The sequence below is a fragment of the Microcebus murinus genome, chromosome 6, assembly GCF_040939455.1.
Source record: "Microcebus murinus isolate Inina chromosome 6, M.murinus_Inina_mat1.0, whole genome shotgun sequence".
Classification (NCBI taxonomy): Eukaryota; Metazoa; Chordata; class Mammalia; order Primates; family Cheirogaleidae; genus Microcebus; species Microcebus murinus.
The window spans coordinates 51,847,042-51,863,076 of record NC_134109.1 but is presented as its reverse complement, the minus strand read 5'-3'; the positions used below and the strand labels follow the sequence as shown (position 1 = coordinate 51,863,076).

At 37.8% G+C, this 16,035-nt stretch overlaps 1 pseudogene; it reads right to left on the bottom strand.

Annotated features, from left to right (window-relative positions):
* Positions 1–8,612: 8,612 nt before the first annotated feature.
* On the bottom strand, positions 8,613–9,640 carry LOC105881208 (tubulin beta-5 chain pseudogene; annotated as a pseudogene).
* Positions 9,641–16,035: the final 6,395 nt, after the last annotated feature.

Genomic DNA, 16,035 nt, shown 5'->3' with positions numbered 1-16,035 from the left:
CTCCCACAAAAATAAGAGACAGGGATTCTAGCTTTCTTGATGGTTACATTTCATAGGGATGGCTCCCCAGTACTTGAATATATACAAAAATATTCCTGAGTTGTAGAAGATTTACATTTCAAAGGGGAAGAGAAAGAATTTACAATTACAAGTTTTCTAAGTAAATGCTCTAAAGAAAAGAACATCTGGGCCTATAGTCAAGAAGAAGCCCATCTATAGTTCAGTCAAGTTGAGAGGAACATTAAGGCCATCTTGGTCACTATATTCAACCTTGGAAAAAACAAGCAGAGAACTATTTGTATCTGGTTCAATAAAGATCTTCCCTTTTCCCTGGTTCAGCCCCATAATTCTATTTTGTAAGTTAATTGCTTCAGTGAATGATTATTCATAAGGTGAATGGCAATGACACTAATATCCTCTTTGCAAATGCTGTTTTCCACTTTAAACTTAACTCTTCCCTAGAGACTTGCTACTTCCCAAACACACACTTGATGTTTAAACTAACAGTACCCTCCTACCTAGGTTAATCTTTCAAAAGGAGAAGATTCTAAGTTTGATTATCCACAATCAGCTACTGAAAAATCTTTTCTGCAAAGGATACTATGTGTAGGAAGCTTTAGACTCAACTGGCCTCTCAACTTAAAACTCTTAATAAATATTTCACTTCCTTCATGTGTATATCAGTCACCTGTCACTCAGTGGTACTAGAGAGCAGGAATGAAAGCTTTCTGACAGCTGTTCTAACAAAAACATAATGAAATTCTTCTGATGAATCCCATCTTAACAGTCCAGGACATCAGATTGACGGGTCCAGAAATTCATTTGATTACTGGAGCTTTGCAAGGGAAAATGAGGTCTGAGAAAACCAGCTGATAAAAAAAGCACAGCAAAGGTCAAACAAATCAGAGAAATGATCAGCCTAATGAGCCACAAAATTATTTATTTGCTTGTAAAAAAGAAATTAGCCATAGCTCATCATACATAGCCAATACCTGTCTTACTTGATGGAACACATGATTGCTCAGACACAAAGAAACAGGGTGGGGGTATTCGGGTGTGCAGCCTCTGGGGGGATTATTGGATTTTTAGCAATTTGAAAACACTAGAGATATACTAAGAGCAAAAATAATTAGGAAACCATTGTTGATTGAATCCCATATCTTATCTGATGGGCTTCCAGCTTGTTAAGGTGGTTACTACACAACAGGAAATGGAAGCACTGAATTCTAGTTCATTTTATTGTTAGGCCTCTACTTATAGTCCATGTCCATCTGAATGTGCCTATGTTTACCTTGCTATTTCGTCCTTCTGCTTTCAGGATAATTCCTTTTTTTCCCTAAAATAAACTACTCTGACAACTGATATTAAAGACCTGTTTGGGCCAGGCGTGGTGGCTCACACCTGTAATCCTAGCACTCTGGGAGGCCGAGGCGGGTGGATTGCTCAAGGTCAGGAGTTCGAAACCAGCCTGAGCAAGAGCAAGACCCCCGTCTCTACTATAAATAGAAAGAAATTAACTGGCCAACTAATATATAAAGAAAAAATTAGCCGGGCATGGTGGCACATGCCTGTAGTCCCACCTACTCGGGAGGCTTGAGGCAGAAGGATTGCCTGAGCCCAGGAGTTTGAGGTTGCTGTGAGCTAGGCTGATGCCACGGCACTCACTCTAGTCTGAGCAACAAAGCAAGACTCTGTCTCAAAAAAAAAAAAAAAACAAAGACCTGTTTGTTTCCCTCGACTAGCTTTAATCTTACAGTATTTTCCTGCATGTTTCTTTCCCTTACAATATGGATTGCCATTGAGGCTATTGTTCTTTTATTTATTCACAGACCATCATCGTTCTAAACACAGGAAATGTAATATTCCATGTCCCATATTCTACTCATAAAACAAGAGAGTACATGTGCCTACTCCTTTGTCCACTGATCAAATACAGTCCAGACATGAGAGGCAGCTATCTGGAGCCCAGTGAAGAGAGCCATTTGCCCTCTCCCCGTACAGTGCTTATCCTATATTTCAGTTCAACACCATTTTGACATCTGGATTTGGCACTGTAAGCCACAGTCTTTTTCTCGCATAATTACAAATGACTATAATCTTCCAAAAGAGTACAAAATACATTATGGATGACCAAAGACATACTACATATTTACATTATAGAGGCAGGGAGACATTTGATGTACATCTTTGAAACAGAAACAAACTACGATAGTTTTATTTTTTACATTTTATTTTAAAATAACAAAAAAGAGAGTTATAAAACTTTTACATAGAGTCCCTCTCACCCTTAACCTAATTTTCCCCAATAGTAACATCTTATAAAACTGTAGTACAATATCAAAGCCAGGAGATTGACACTGGTAAAATGTGGTAGCTACCCTACTAACTAGACTACAGAATTTATTCTATTTTCACCATTTTTATGCATGTGTTTGTGTGTGTGTTTATGTATGTATGTATAATCCTATGCAATTTTATCCCATAGATTCATGAAACCACTACTGCAATCAAGATACAAATCTGCTACATCACCACAGAGGAATTCCTCTGTGCTATCCGTTTACATTTGCACAACCCACCTACCTCACACCTTCCCTAATTCTATTTCCTGGAAACCACTATCCTGTTCTCCATCTCTATAGTTACATAAATCAAAATCATACAGTATTTAACCTTTTCAGATCGACCCTTTTCGTTAAAGATAATACTCTTCAGATCCATCCAGATTGTTGCAATATTTTAATAGTTTGTTCCTTTTATGGCTGAGTAATATTCCATTGTATGGATGAGCTGGAATTCATTTAACCATTCATCCATTGAAGAACATTTGGGTTGTTTCCAGTTTTTGCTCTTACAAATCAAAGTTCCATGAAAATTCATCCATATGTTTTTGTGTAAACATATGTTTTCATTTCCCTGGGATTCATGCCCAAGAGTGCAGTGGTTGGGTCATATTGGGTCATATTATAAGCACATGTTTAGCTTTGTAAGAAACTGTCATATTCTTTTCCACAATGGCCGTGCCGTTTTACATTCTCACCAGCAATATATGAGAGATCCAGTTTCTCCACATTATCACCAACATTTGGTATTATCATTATTTTTTATTTTATCTGTTCTAATAGATATATAGTGATATCTCATTATAGCATTTGCCATTATAAATGCACTTCACATTCATAAGCCTATAGTTTTCTCTCTCCTGCACAACTTTCTCTCCCTGTAGACACACAATTTTACAAAGACTTTCTGTAAAACTGCCTTCCATTTTGCTCTTCCCTTTAATCTAATCTCCAAAATATTGTAAGTCCAGCTAGTGGAGTGGAATTGGCTTGCATTTTAGGAATGAGAAAACAAATGTCTGAAGACTCTATAAAGCATACACCTTTTGGGTCTGATCATTTTTAATGAAATATTTACAGCATTTCATGGTAAGAAATTGTAGGGGCCACTTCCTTTAGTCAGGCTCATAGCTATGAATTCCATGTCCTGTCAAAAAAGTGAGGGTCATTATGTTCTGGGAGATAATTTGGTACTAAGGAATGGAACTGATTTTATTTGTCCAGATAAAGGGCTAATGAGGATATGAGATCCAGCTGTAGTGAAATCAAAGCAGAAACAAAGATTTGATTCTCATGGCTCCAGGAAATCAATCACCTGCTGTGCCATCAAAGGGACATTTGTGGCTACAGCAGCCCCGATAACTGGTGTTTGAGCTCATACTGTATGTCTTAAATGAAAAGTCTTCAGTACCACCTACTCATTTGCTTATACTACCTTAACAATATATCACCATGGGATTAGTGAGGTTGCAGAACTAGTTTTGATTGTAAAAATAATTTTAAAATACAGAACAGGCATATATTTCCACATCACATATAAATATTTTTATAATGTTACACACACTATTCAAAATCTCAGACAAATCCATCCAGTGAAAAGATTCTTTATACACCTGTGCTAAAATTTCTGAAAGTTTTATTATTCAGAGAGAAGGCAAGGAAAAGTGTGAGCTCATTCTTGAGTGGTTTTAAATCATAAAAGTAATGAATCTTATTACATTGAGCTCCACTCTAGCAGAATTAAAAAGAAAAACTATGCCATGAAGATAAGGTGATAATGGAAATCAGAAACAACCAAAAGAAAGAGTTTTAGATTTTAAAAAGCATAACTGGATCAAAATGTTCACACCTAAGAAAAATCTTTGGTCAATGAGTTAATATCTGCTTTTCTAAGAATAGAGTTTAAAGCTTAGCAATATGGATTGCCAATATATGGTTTGCTGTATAAAAAACCAACATGATCTCATTTGAAACTTGATACCCAAAATCAATTAAAAAATATTAGGAGCAATTTTGTTATTTTTTAAATTATCTGTGTGAGTGTGTGTGTGTGTGTGTGTGTGTGTGTGTGTATTTGTGTCTGAAATCATTACTGCTCTCATAACCAATCTTGAATCTCACTTGACACATCTCATCTGGCAATTAGGAAACTGATGAAATTGTAACACCCTGCATACTACATCATAAACAAGCAAGGGAAGATTTCAGAAGAACTTCAGGAGCATAATATTAATAGTTAGAGAAAGAGATGTGTGGGGCAGGGGCGGGAGGGTTAGAGATAGCTTCAAAGAAGAAACAAGAAAAAAAATGTGTCTTCAAGTAAGGTATGTTCTCTTCTCCAAAGTTATAAGATATGCCAATCCCAAGATGATAAATTCCAAAGGTATTTATTATATGATGCCATCACAACCAGCCAATATCAGCCATCTGGCTGATATTAGACTTGGTTAGAATTACCATGCTGAAGCTGGGATCTTACGAATAGCATTTAATAGTCTTAAAGAGACAGAATTAAAAATTAAAGTTCAGCCACATTTAAAACTTATAGCTCATTTACGTATTAAAACAAACTCTAAATAGGCACTTTTAATATATATTCTAAGACATTTGGTTGCAGTTATAAAATGTGATTTGAGGACTGACATTTTTCCCTAAAATATAAATTTAGGGAAACTCGTAAGTTTTCTTTCTGGATTTTATAGAGAAAGAAAAAAAATTTATTTCAATGGTTTGGCTGAATTCTACTATTCATGTGTCTCTGACAGTGTGACACCATTTGCATTATTTTTCTTCCAGTAGTTGAATTGTGAAAGTTTGAAGATAAAAGGAAATCTGTATAGATACTCAAGACCCAAATGTTTCACGTTGTTCATTGACAGTAAACTTTAGAGATACACATTATCACTAGAACCCAACTTGTCCACATTGTCTCACATCTCCTGATAACTCTACCAACGGAGTACTCAGGATATCTATTTCTGTTTTGTTTGGGGGGTTTTGAGGAGTGTGCAGAGGGATTCAATGTGATCATGTGCTCAAACATATTAAAGTGAAAAGCTGCTTTCTACTTCCACACATTTTGCTATTCTGAAGCAACGGGTTTCTATATTGACCTAAAAGTGTTTTTCACATAATTAACATAAATCATAAGTGAAACCTTCACCTTTAAGTCAAAATGTTGAGAAATAGATATTAGAAACTTATATTAAAAGTGCTGATAAAGCAAGTAGTATAGATTGCAATTAATATCATTTTTCACTCCATTCAGATAAGAAGTTAAGAATAAAATTAAGCAATCATAAAACTCTTATAATGATGACTTTATTAGAAAAGAAAAATATTATTGCAGTGATATTTAAAGTATTATCATAGAAGACTACTTTATTACAACTATATATACCCCTTTAGGCATTGTTCTTTTAGCTGTCCTAGTCTATTGCTCAGCCAAACTAATAAGTCTGAACTGTTTTCTAATTCCTGTGTAAAGATGAAGGTATTGGGAACTTATCATGAATACTAAAGAAGAAATATATGCACTAGGGAAAATGCACCTGTGCATTGCTATTCTCTGTCTGACTCCCTAACTGCCACCATTAATATTTTTTGTGTTTCTCACAGCTGTCAGAACGTGCTGGCTTCTGCTTTATTCTCAGCTCCTGAACACATCTTTTCAAGTTACATGGTTTGCATGCTAATGTTCAACCAAGGCATATTACTCACTGTAATTTTGATCTTATCAAAGGCAGGACAAGGATTTTAAATGCTATAACCATTCATACTAATTAGAAGAACTATTCAACAGCCAGTCTTAGATTTCTCAAAGACTAAGGCATAAATAAAAAATGGGCCTCACAATTAAAATGATAGCAATAGCCTAGAAAATTTCAAATGCTCACATTTGTTTATTTTGTGTTTTAAATCCAATTGGGTACTATTTTCAAATAACCCCAAATCAGAGGATATACCATTTATACAAGATATGATCTGGGGTTTCAAGACAAATGCTACTTAGAGATCATTTAGCACACTTTCATGAATAAAGAATCCTGGAAAGCAGGGAAAAGTTAGCATTCTTACCCAAAGTCACACTGAGAATAAAAGGCAGAGTCAGGACTTAAAATCATACTCTTCTGTCTCCCGGCCTCACAATATAAGCTGAGACCAAAGAGAAGAAAACTCCAAAGCATTTTAAAAACTAGAGCCTTTAAAGATATGTTTAATTGCCTTGTCCTATCTAGAATCTCTGTCCAAGTCAAAATGATCAAATTTTCTTCATCACAAATTTTTTACTTTTGCTTTTTGATCAGAAAGGATCATATCACATCTACTAGATCCTACAGTAGGGGTTTTAACCCTGACGCCATCAAAAGAGCTGCAATTGATCAACAGGCTACTTTTCAAAATGTCACACTATCCTGGCACAGTCTTTTGCCACTTTATTTGGAATATCCATCATCTCAGTATTTACAAGGGCGTGGCTTTCCACACCAAACCCCTCAGAAGATACAAGTTGACTCACTTGAATGAATATTTGGAATATTAATTATTTCACCATTATTTAAATCAATTGGTGCACATGCAGGCTTACAGCCTACCCATACGCCATCTAGGTAAAGTGCACACTTGGATTTCTAAGTGTACAGACCTCTACAATCTTGAAACACGAATTAGATGAAGATCAAACCAGAGGGACATACTAAGCTTACCTGTTGCTTTTATCATGTAGAAGTGTCTACACGCACAAGAGAAGGGAACAGATGAGGGAAAGTTGCCTTGAAAAATGTTCCCACAAATCTTCAAATTAGTGATTTTACAAGTAGGTTATACTAAATAGATCATTCATAAAAGAAACTGATGAAAGATTGTGAATTTTCTATAAGATATGGGAAAGATTTATAGCTAAGTACTGTTAACTAGAAATTTTTTTCAGCCATGAAGACAAATAGGGTGAATTTCTCAAAGGAAAGAGATAAATGTTTAATTTCTCATATCTTGTATTATAATAATTGAAAATTTAGAAATCAATAAAATGTGCCAAAAATATGTCTTACATTAGTAAATAACATGGTTTCTGAGGATATATCACTAAATTCATTATGTTGAACTATTTAGGGTGATATATGGAAAAATAGAAATGTAGTAGGGAAAAAGAAAATGAAGGGGAAAAGTACAGAAAAGAGAAAAAGACCCACAATAAGTAAAATATACACTGAGTAATTAACCATCATACACCCAATAGATATAAGAATCAATGCATTTTGTGTTTGCTTTTTGGTCTGATCTCTGTGAAACATGAAGGGAAATAAAAATTTCACCTGCATTTTAAAGGAAACTTGGAGAAACACAAAGGGTGTAATTTTCATGTTCTAAGACTAAATTGTGTTCTCAAATATCAAGCTTCTTGGGAACCAGAATAAAAATATCTGCTAAGCCTTTTGCATTGTACATTCACCCCTGTAATCTCTGTTCATTATAGTCAATAAACAATAAAAATCAATATATTCTCCTCTATTTGACTGGGGAAAGAGGGCTTTAGGTAGATATCTTCAATCGTGGCCTACGAATTCAAAGTGCTTTTGTACACTAATCTCTCCCTTCTTAATGATCACAGTAATCTTGTAAAGAATCTCAGAGATACAGAAATGTCAAATGATTTAATTACTGTATTTTGTAAGTGTTGAGGATTATATCCTGAACACAAAGACAGATGGGAAAAGGCTTCAGTTCTATCACATACTTGGGGGACAATCATAAGATATGCACAAGCCTATTTGCAAACAGAATAACAAAGAGTAACACACACTTTGAATGAAGTGGTCATTTATTTTTTTGACAAGTTTAGTATTTTATTATGAATTGATTGTTTCAAAATTTCATATTGTATATTCAAATTAGACAACACTGCACACCTTCAGGTTTCATCACAAAGGATGAAAAAAGATTATCATACTTCCCTGCTAACTCTCAGATGTGACTGAACATGTAAGGCAAGGTGAGGTTTATTTCTTCAGCCTTTAATGGCCCCTTAGTTATCTCTTTCAAGTCCTCTAGTAGAGAATCTGATCTTCTGATGAGTTAGAATCCCTCCTACTATTTTTAAGTATTTTCTTTATTCCAGATGACTGTTAATAGCACTTTGTTGCATTTGTGAGGGGCCTATACCCACACATTTAGACCAGCGCACCATTCAGAGGCCATCAGGGTAAGATGCACCAGGGTTAGAGAAGGAACATGTGTTTTTTTAGCATCTGAGCTAGGGAAGTTCCTCTATTAATTGATCTCCTCTTTGTCATCCTCAAAAGTTTCTTCCCTGTTCATGGTGGTTCCCTGGTACTACCGGTACTTGGACACCAGGTCGTTCATGTTGCTCTCAACCCCAGTGAACTCTATCTCATCCATGCCCTGGCCTGTGAACCAGTGTAGAAAGGGCTTGTGAGTAATGCCCCGAGATGCACTTCAGCGATTCTTGGAGTGCCGTGCTGTTGTAGATGAAGGTGGCCATCATCTTCAGGCTGCAGAGCAGGATGTTGCACACAGCCACCTTGACGTTGTTGGGGATCCACTTCAGGAAGTGGCTGCTGTTCTTGTCCTGGGTGGCCAGCATCTGCTCATTTACCTCCTTCATGGACATGAGGCCCAGGAAGACGGTGGCCATGGTCAAGTGCTGCAGGTGGTGCAAGTAGCAGGCTGCCATCATGTTCTTGGCGTTGAACATCTGCTGGGTGAGGTCGGGCACTGTGAGGGAGCGATACTGCTGGCTGCTGTGCTGGTCAGGGGTTCGAAGACCCACATGAAGAAGCGCAGGTGGGAGAAGAGCATCATATTCATGGCCAGCTTGCGCAGGTTGGGGTTGAACTGGCCCAGGAAGTGCAACGAGGAGATGACCCCACTCGTGGTGGCCAACACCAGGTGGTTTGAGGTCCCCGTCGGTGGCTGTGGTCAGCTTGAGCGTGTGGAAGTAGGTGCAGTAGAGCGCCTTGTCGATGCAGTAGGTCTCATCCGTGTTCTCCAACGCCTGGTGGCACAGAGAGGGTGGCATCGCAGGGCCCCACCACGGTTTCTGAGACCTTGGGCTAGGGCATGACGCTGATGCCCCCCGCCCAGCGACTGGGTCAGCTGGAAGCCCTGCAGGCAGTCGCAGTGCTCGTACTTCTTGCGCACCACGTCCAGGACCGAGTCCACCAGCTCAGCACCCTCCGAGCGGTGGTCGCCCAGTTGTTCCCTGCACCCGTCTGGCAGAAAATGAAATTGTCGAGCCAGAAGAGCTGCCCAAAAGGCCGGGACCGCACACTGTCCATGGTGCCTGGCTCCAAGTCCACCAGGGTGTCCTGGGCACACATTTCTGAGACAATGACTCATTGTAGTAGACGTTGATTCTCTCCAGTTGCAGCACCGAGTCACCCACGTAGCCTCTGGCCGGATTGATACCATGTTCACTCACTTCCCAAAACCTGGTGCTGATCTGGTTCCCGCACTGGCCTGCCTGGCTGTGCACGATCTCCCGCGTGGCGCGCGGCTCTGCGCTTGGGCTCTCCGGACAGCGGCGGCAGCGACTCTGAAGTGGTCATTTAACAATATGGCATTTCCCTTAATGATCTGGAAATTAATTAGTTTCAACCCATTTCATTGTATTGACTTAGTACTGACTACTAAGATGGGGACAAAAAGCTTCTTTAGCTTATAATGATACGCTCTCTCCCTCCAAAAAAAACAAATTGATGTGAAGAAAACTTAAGATTCTATAATGTGCGGAAAAACACTTTTTCCCACATAACGGAAATGGTTTGTTGTATTATGCAGTGCACTTCATGTTTTCCAAGGCGCATATCAGTGGTTCTGCTTCATAGCACCCATATCTTTGCAGCAAGCAATGCAGGCTGTGTTTCCGTTATGACTGTCACCGTTGTTTTGACTGCCTTTAACCTGCTTGGCAACTTGAGAATTGTTTTGTCAGGATCTGCACCCATAAAGTGGCCATGGCATGGCCTTTGTTGATAAACTGTTCTCACTTCGCTGACAGATATTTTCTGATGTCTTGAATACAGCAACAGTGATCCCATAGTGACAGCTGAAACTGGAAAAATTCTATAATGCAATTTTAACTATAAGATGTAAAGAAGACACAAAAAACATAGGTTAATGGAATTGATGGGTCATAGGGTACACATGCAAACTCCCTCCAGGAATGTTTGAGAGTGCTTGTTTATGTACATCCTTGCAGATATTAGGTATCATTCTATTTAAAATCTTTGTCAATTGGATTGATTAAAAATAATATCTTGTTATAATTTGTATTTTTCTTATGAGTGCAGCTTAATATTTTCAAACCTTAAGTTGTCATTGCTGTATTTCACTATTCATTTTCTTTTTCTGTTTTTCTATTGAGGACATGGTCTTTATTGAATTGGAAGAGCACTTTATATACAGAATACCAATTCTAAAGTTGAGAATATATTAAAGGATAAATGACCAATATCTCTTTGATCTAAAATGCCTGCAACAGGATAGAGAAAATGTTATGCATTGAAATTCCAGGGGAGTTGGTAGGGAGGAAGTACATTTCTCTGCAGTCTGTACAGGAAGAACGGGTTGCTTTGGAGCTTCAATTTTGGGGGAGCTTGAGGCATAGAACAGGCATGAGAGAGACAGGGGAAAGTTGTGTGTGCATGACATAATTGAATGCAATCTAAATGTCCAACAATAGAATATTAGTAAAGTGAATTATTAATTTAATATAATATACATAATGCGATGCTATGCAATTGTGGTAGACAGCTTCTAAAATAGCCTACATGATATTCGGTCCCTGGTATTCATGCCTTTGTATTATCTTCTCCCCTTAAGTGTTAGCTGGATCTGCTGACTTGCCTCTAGCCGACAGAATATGGCAAAAGTGGTGGGATGATATCTCTGAGATTAGATTACTAAACGATTACTCTGGCTTCTGTCTTGGTCATCTTCTCTTGCTCTTTCCCTTCCTCTGATAGAAGCCAGCTGCCACACTGTGAGCTGTGGAGAGGCTCATGTGACAAGGAACTAAGAGGGGCTCCAGATAACAGCCAGGGAGGATCAGAAGTTTCAGTTCAATTACCCACAAAGAATGCAGTCCTGCCAACACCATATGTGTGAGCTTGCAAGCAAATCCTCCCCTAGTTGAACCTTGGGATTTCTGTAGCCCAAACTCATATAAATGTTTGTTCTTTTAAGCCACTACGCTTTGGGGTAATTTGCTATGCAGCAATAAATAACTTATGCAGAAGCCATCAAAAATGATAATGTAGATGTGTGATAGGTATATAGGATTGAGGAGGCGGGATAGGTTTGTTGGTGTGCACACACATAGTCTGTCCTACGGCAACACGTGTTTTTGTGTAAGCATAATTAGTAAATAGGAGACTTTTGCCAGGATAAGGTGGAGTCATGGTTCATACATGATTTTTTTTCTGGATAAGCAGAGCCCCAATAGGAGGGGTAGACTTCTAACCATCAACAGGATAGGAAAACCCTCAGCTCAGCAGCTGCACAGACAGCAGGAGTCCCTTGGCTATGTTTTTAAAAAATTTAAAACAAGTGCTTGAGAATATAAAATGTGGACAAGACTATTTATTAAGTTATGATTCATAAGATTTATAATAGGAAAAGGTTGAAAATAACCCAAATTCCATCGATATAAGATTAAGTAAACTATGGTATACCAAACAATGGAGTTCTATGCAAATATAAAAAGAACTGATGATAACTTATTATGCTATTAAGTGAAATAAAGCAAGGAGCTGAACAGTGCACCTTGTGTGTAATAAAGGGGAAATACTAATATGTATACATATTTGCTAATATCTTCAAAAAACCCTGAAAAACTTATCCAAAAACTAATTAAAAACATAATACCAAATTTTCCTTGAATTTTAATTTGAAGAAAGGAATTATAAAAAGATTTTTTAATTGAAGAAACTTGAACATGCATTTGATATTAGATGATATCAAAAAACTTTGATCAGCTTTGTTAGGTGTGAAAATGGCATATGTTTATGATTTAGGTTTGTATTTGATAGAAATATACACTGAGTTATTAACAAGTCAAATCATATGATGTCATTAATCTCCTTCAAAATACTTCACTGGGAAAAAAGGATAAGGGGTAGGTTTGAGGAGACAGATGCAAGAGGATTAGAGAAATAATTATTATTAATAAGATAACGGTCCAAGCTGGATGTTGGATACATTATATTGTTTTACTTACTTTGGGGTATGCTTGAAATTTTCCATAAAAAAAAGTTGAAATAATAAAAAAAAAATGTTAGAAGAGGGTTAGCTTACAGAACTTTCTACTCAGAGGGACACACCCCTCGACAGCCCAGCTCTCAGCTCATGGCAGGTTGCACCGTGACTCATGGCAACTTTGATGGCAGCCCCACTGGCTCAGAGTTCTGTTTCTATCTATGTTGTACATACACTCCTGTTCGACATACTCCTTCCAGTTCCAGTTAAAGGGTTGTTGGCATTGTCACCCTATTGTCTTTGCATTTTTTGTGTAATCTCCGACATGCCAGTCTGCAGTCATGTTGAATTGTCTGTCTGATGGTCCACGTTATCTACCCAGGTACCAGTGACTATTTTTGCTGGTGCTCTGGTTACAAACTTGCTTAGACTTTGAATGCACTGTCCTAACCTTAACTTCCAGTTAATCCTTGTCATTTTTAGTGCACAATTTTGCCAAATACAAAGTTTTTAGAAATGTATGCATTGCATTTTGCCAGAAATGCCTATATATGCAAAACATGTACAGAAAAGAGTAAGTTGGCAAATAATTTATATATAGCATGATTCAAATTTTGTTAAAACACACATATATATGCATAGGAAAAATATTTTGTACTTGTTCATATGCATTTTCTAACTTTTCTGCATGCATTTTTGTGGGTTTATAAAAGAAATAAGCATCCAAAATTAAAAAATAATTGATAGCCCAGAGTCTGACCATTTAGACAACTAGAAAAGTCAGATTGAATATATTGAATGTTGAATATTGTATTGAATATTCATATTCAATATCCTGCAATTGTCTGTGGCATAGAGAAGTCTCAACACTATCTGAGTGCCTCTGAAAGAGGATCTCTCTACCAACCCCACCCCTGCAGAAGTTAAATTGTCCTGACCGGGGTAAAAAGCAGAGTGGGCTGGGAGGAAGGAGGTAAACTATTCTGCATGTTATTTTGACAAGGCTACTAAGAAACCAAAAATCTGACAGAGTTATTAAGACAACATCTTAAATTGAAAGAGAAGGTTAAAAAAAAAACTCACTGTTATCAAAAAACCACCTTTGGTCCAGGTGTGATGGCTTACACCTATAATCCCAGCACTTTGGGAGGCTGAGGCAGAAGGATTGCTTGAGGCCAGGAGTTCAAGACAAGCCTGGACAACATAGCAACATAGAAACACCTCATCTCTACAAAAAAAAATTTTTTTTAATTAGCCAGGTGTGGTGGTACATGCCTGCAGTCCCACCTACTTGAGAGGCTGAGGCAAGAGGATCGCTTGAGCCCAAGAGTTTGAGGTTATGGTGAGCTATGATTGCACCACCTCGCTGCATTCTAGCCTGGGTGACAGAACAAGACCCTGTCCTCCACCACCACCACCCAAAAACCACCTTTTACTGTGACACTCACTTTAATGTATCTTTACAATATTTTTTATATATATATAACTGTCTTCACTTTATAAATGAGAAAACACTCAGAGAATTTAAGTAATTCGAGGTTATATTGCTAGTAGAAATAGAGTTTATATTTTAGAGAAAATCACATACAGTGATACTAATCAAATTATGTTATAAGCAATTTATTTTCTCAAAATTGGACTAGCTGTGGAACTTTGGGAAATATCTGCTATCTTTTTATGTTAAATTAATCTCTAGTATCTTATTTAGTTTCATGTTTCTCACAACAACCATACATAAACATTTGCCCAGATATATGTGGTTAATTCTTAATTATCCTTGCCCCCAGAATTGGAGGAAGTGGAGTGTATGTGAATAAGGAAGGTCACTTGCCCAAAGGTACATAGCAAAATGGAGGCCAAGAGTTAACTCTTCCTGTCCCTTCCTAGGAATAGGCATTGGGTCACTGCCCCCCTTTAGGGCACAACCCCTGTAGACAGTGGTCTGTCTGCCAATCTTTCTCTGTCCTTTCCCCTTCTCACCTGGGCCCTAAATACAATTATAATTTCCCACTGACCATAGATAGGTTGTAAATTATGTCTAATTACTTCATGTTTGGTTGTTTGAATACTTTTTAATTTGTTACAGATATTAATCAAGGTCTTACGTGGCATTGTAAAACTAATACCCTAAGACCTTTTCAAAGTTCACATTTTCTGTTTTAGAATTTCCACTTTCCATATCTTCCAAACTATTAACTTTCATACATGTGTAACCCTGTAAACCTTGGGAAGCTCCAATGAGTACACACTAATTTGCTGTAGCTGCTGAGCTATTTTCTCCCCTTTTAATTCTGCGCCCTAGATTCTTGCCACTCATGTTTGGCCCTTGAGACCCTCCTTGTTGCCCATCCTGCCTTCTGCTTAGGTCTTGAACACTCAAAAGAGTTAAGGGGCATTGGAAACAATAGAACTCTGTCCACCAGCCCTTTCACAGCCCTGTAACACAAATCATTGCCATTCCTGATAAAAGCCCTGAAGTCTTCCCATCATCCAATGCCTTCTAGATTATCCCTCAAAAAAATTAATTTGGGTAAGGATGATATTAAATAATGTTATTATATTTATTCTAGTATTTAAAAATTAATAATATTGGCATAAATGTTAAATCTCAGATCTTTATAAGTGCAAAATCCCATTTCCCTAGCAGGCCGTCTAGGACCAAGCTCTTCATTGGGTTGAGGTGAAAGCATGCATGTGGAACAACACAGCCAGCCTCCATCCCCCACAGAGTCTGTGTGTCGGATTCCAAGGTAGCCAAAAAGGCTTCACACAAGAGCCAAAAAGCATTTAACTTGTCAAAAGCATCCCTGAGAAAGAAAAAATTCTCATCCAGTGGAATTAGTCAGATCATTTTAGCACCTGCTTCTCATATTCTTATTTTCCATGATCTTGGCTGTTTCCCCAGTTTTCAGGCTCCTCTTGCAGCCACAGCTCTGGCTTGACTGTTCAGCTCTCCACATTTTCTCATGACTCCTATTTTCCTGTCTTTTGGCTCCCACCTTCAACCTGATGCCCACATGGCACTTTCTGGTTCTGATCCATGTTTGAACTCCCAGCCCTGCGTACTAAGGGCATCTTGCTGGACATATAGGAAGCTGCCTAATTAATGAACCTCCTGAAATATCATTGGGTACAGTAATACTAAGGCTCTATTAAAAAATATTAAGGCTCTATTATTCTGACAATTGTTAAAATGGTAAAGAAGACTTTACTCAGGACTATTACAATAGGTATCAATACCATCACAATAGGGAAGAGAAATGTGGCTCAACTCCAAATATAGTAAAGACAGCTGGGAATTTATAACTGAGGAGCAGGAGGCAGGGTGTCAGTGGGTAGGTATCAGGGGTAGGGGGATGTCGTGGCCCATTTGCAGGACAGAGGATGAACATAGAACATATAACACAAATGCACAGAATACAAAGAAAAACACATACACACATACAAACAGTTGACTCAAGTAATAATACACTGG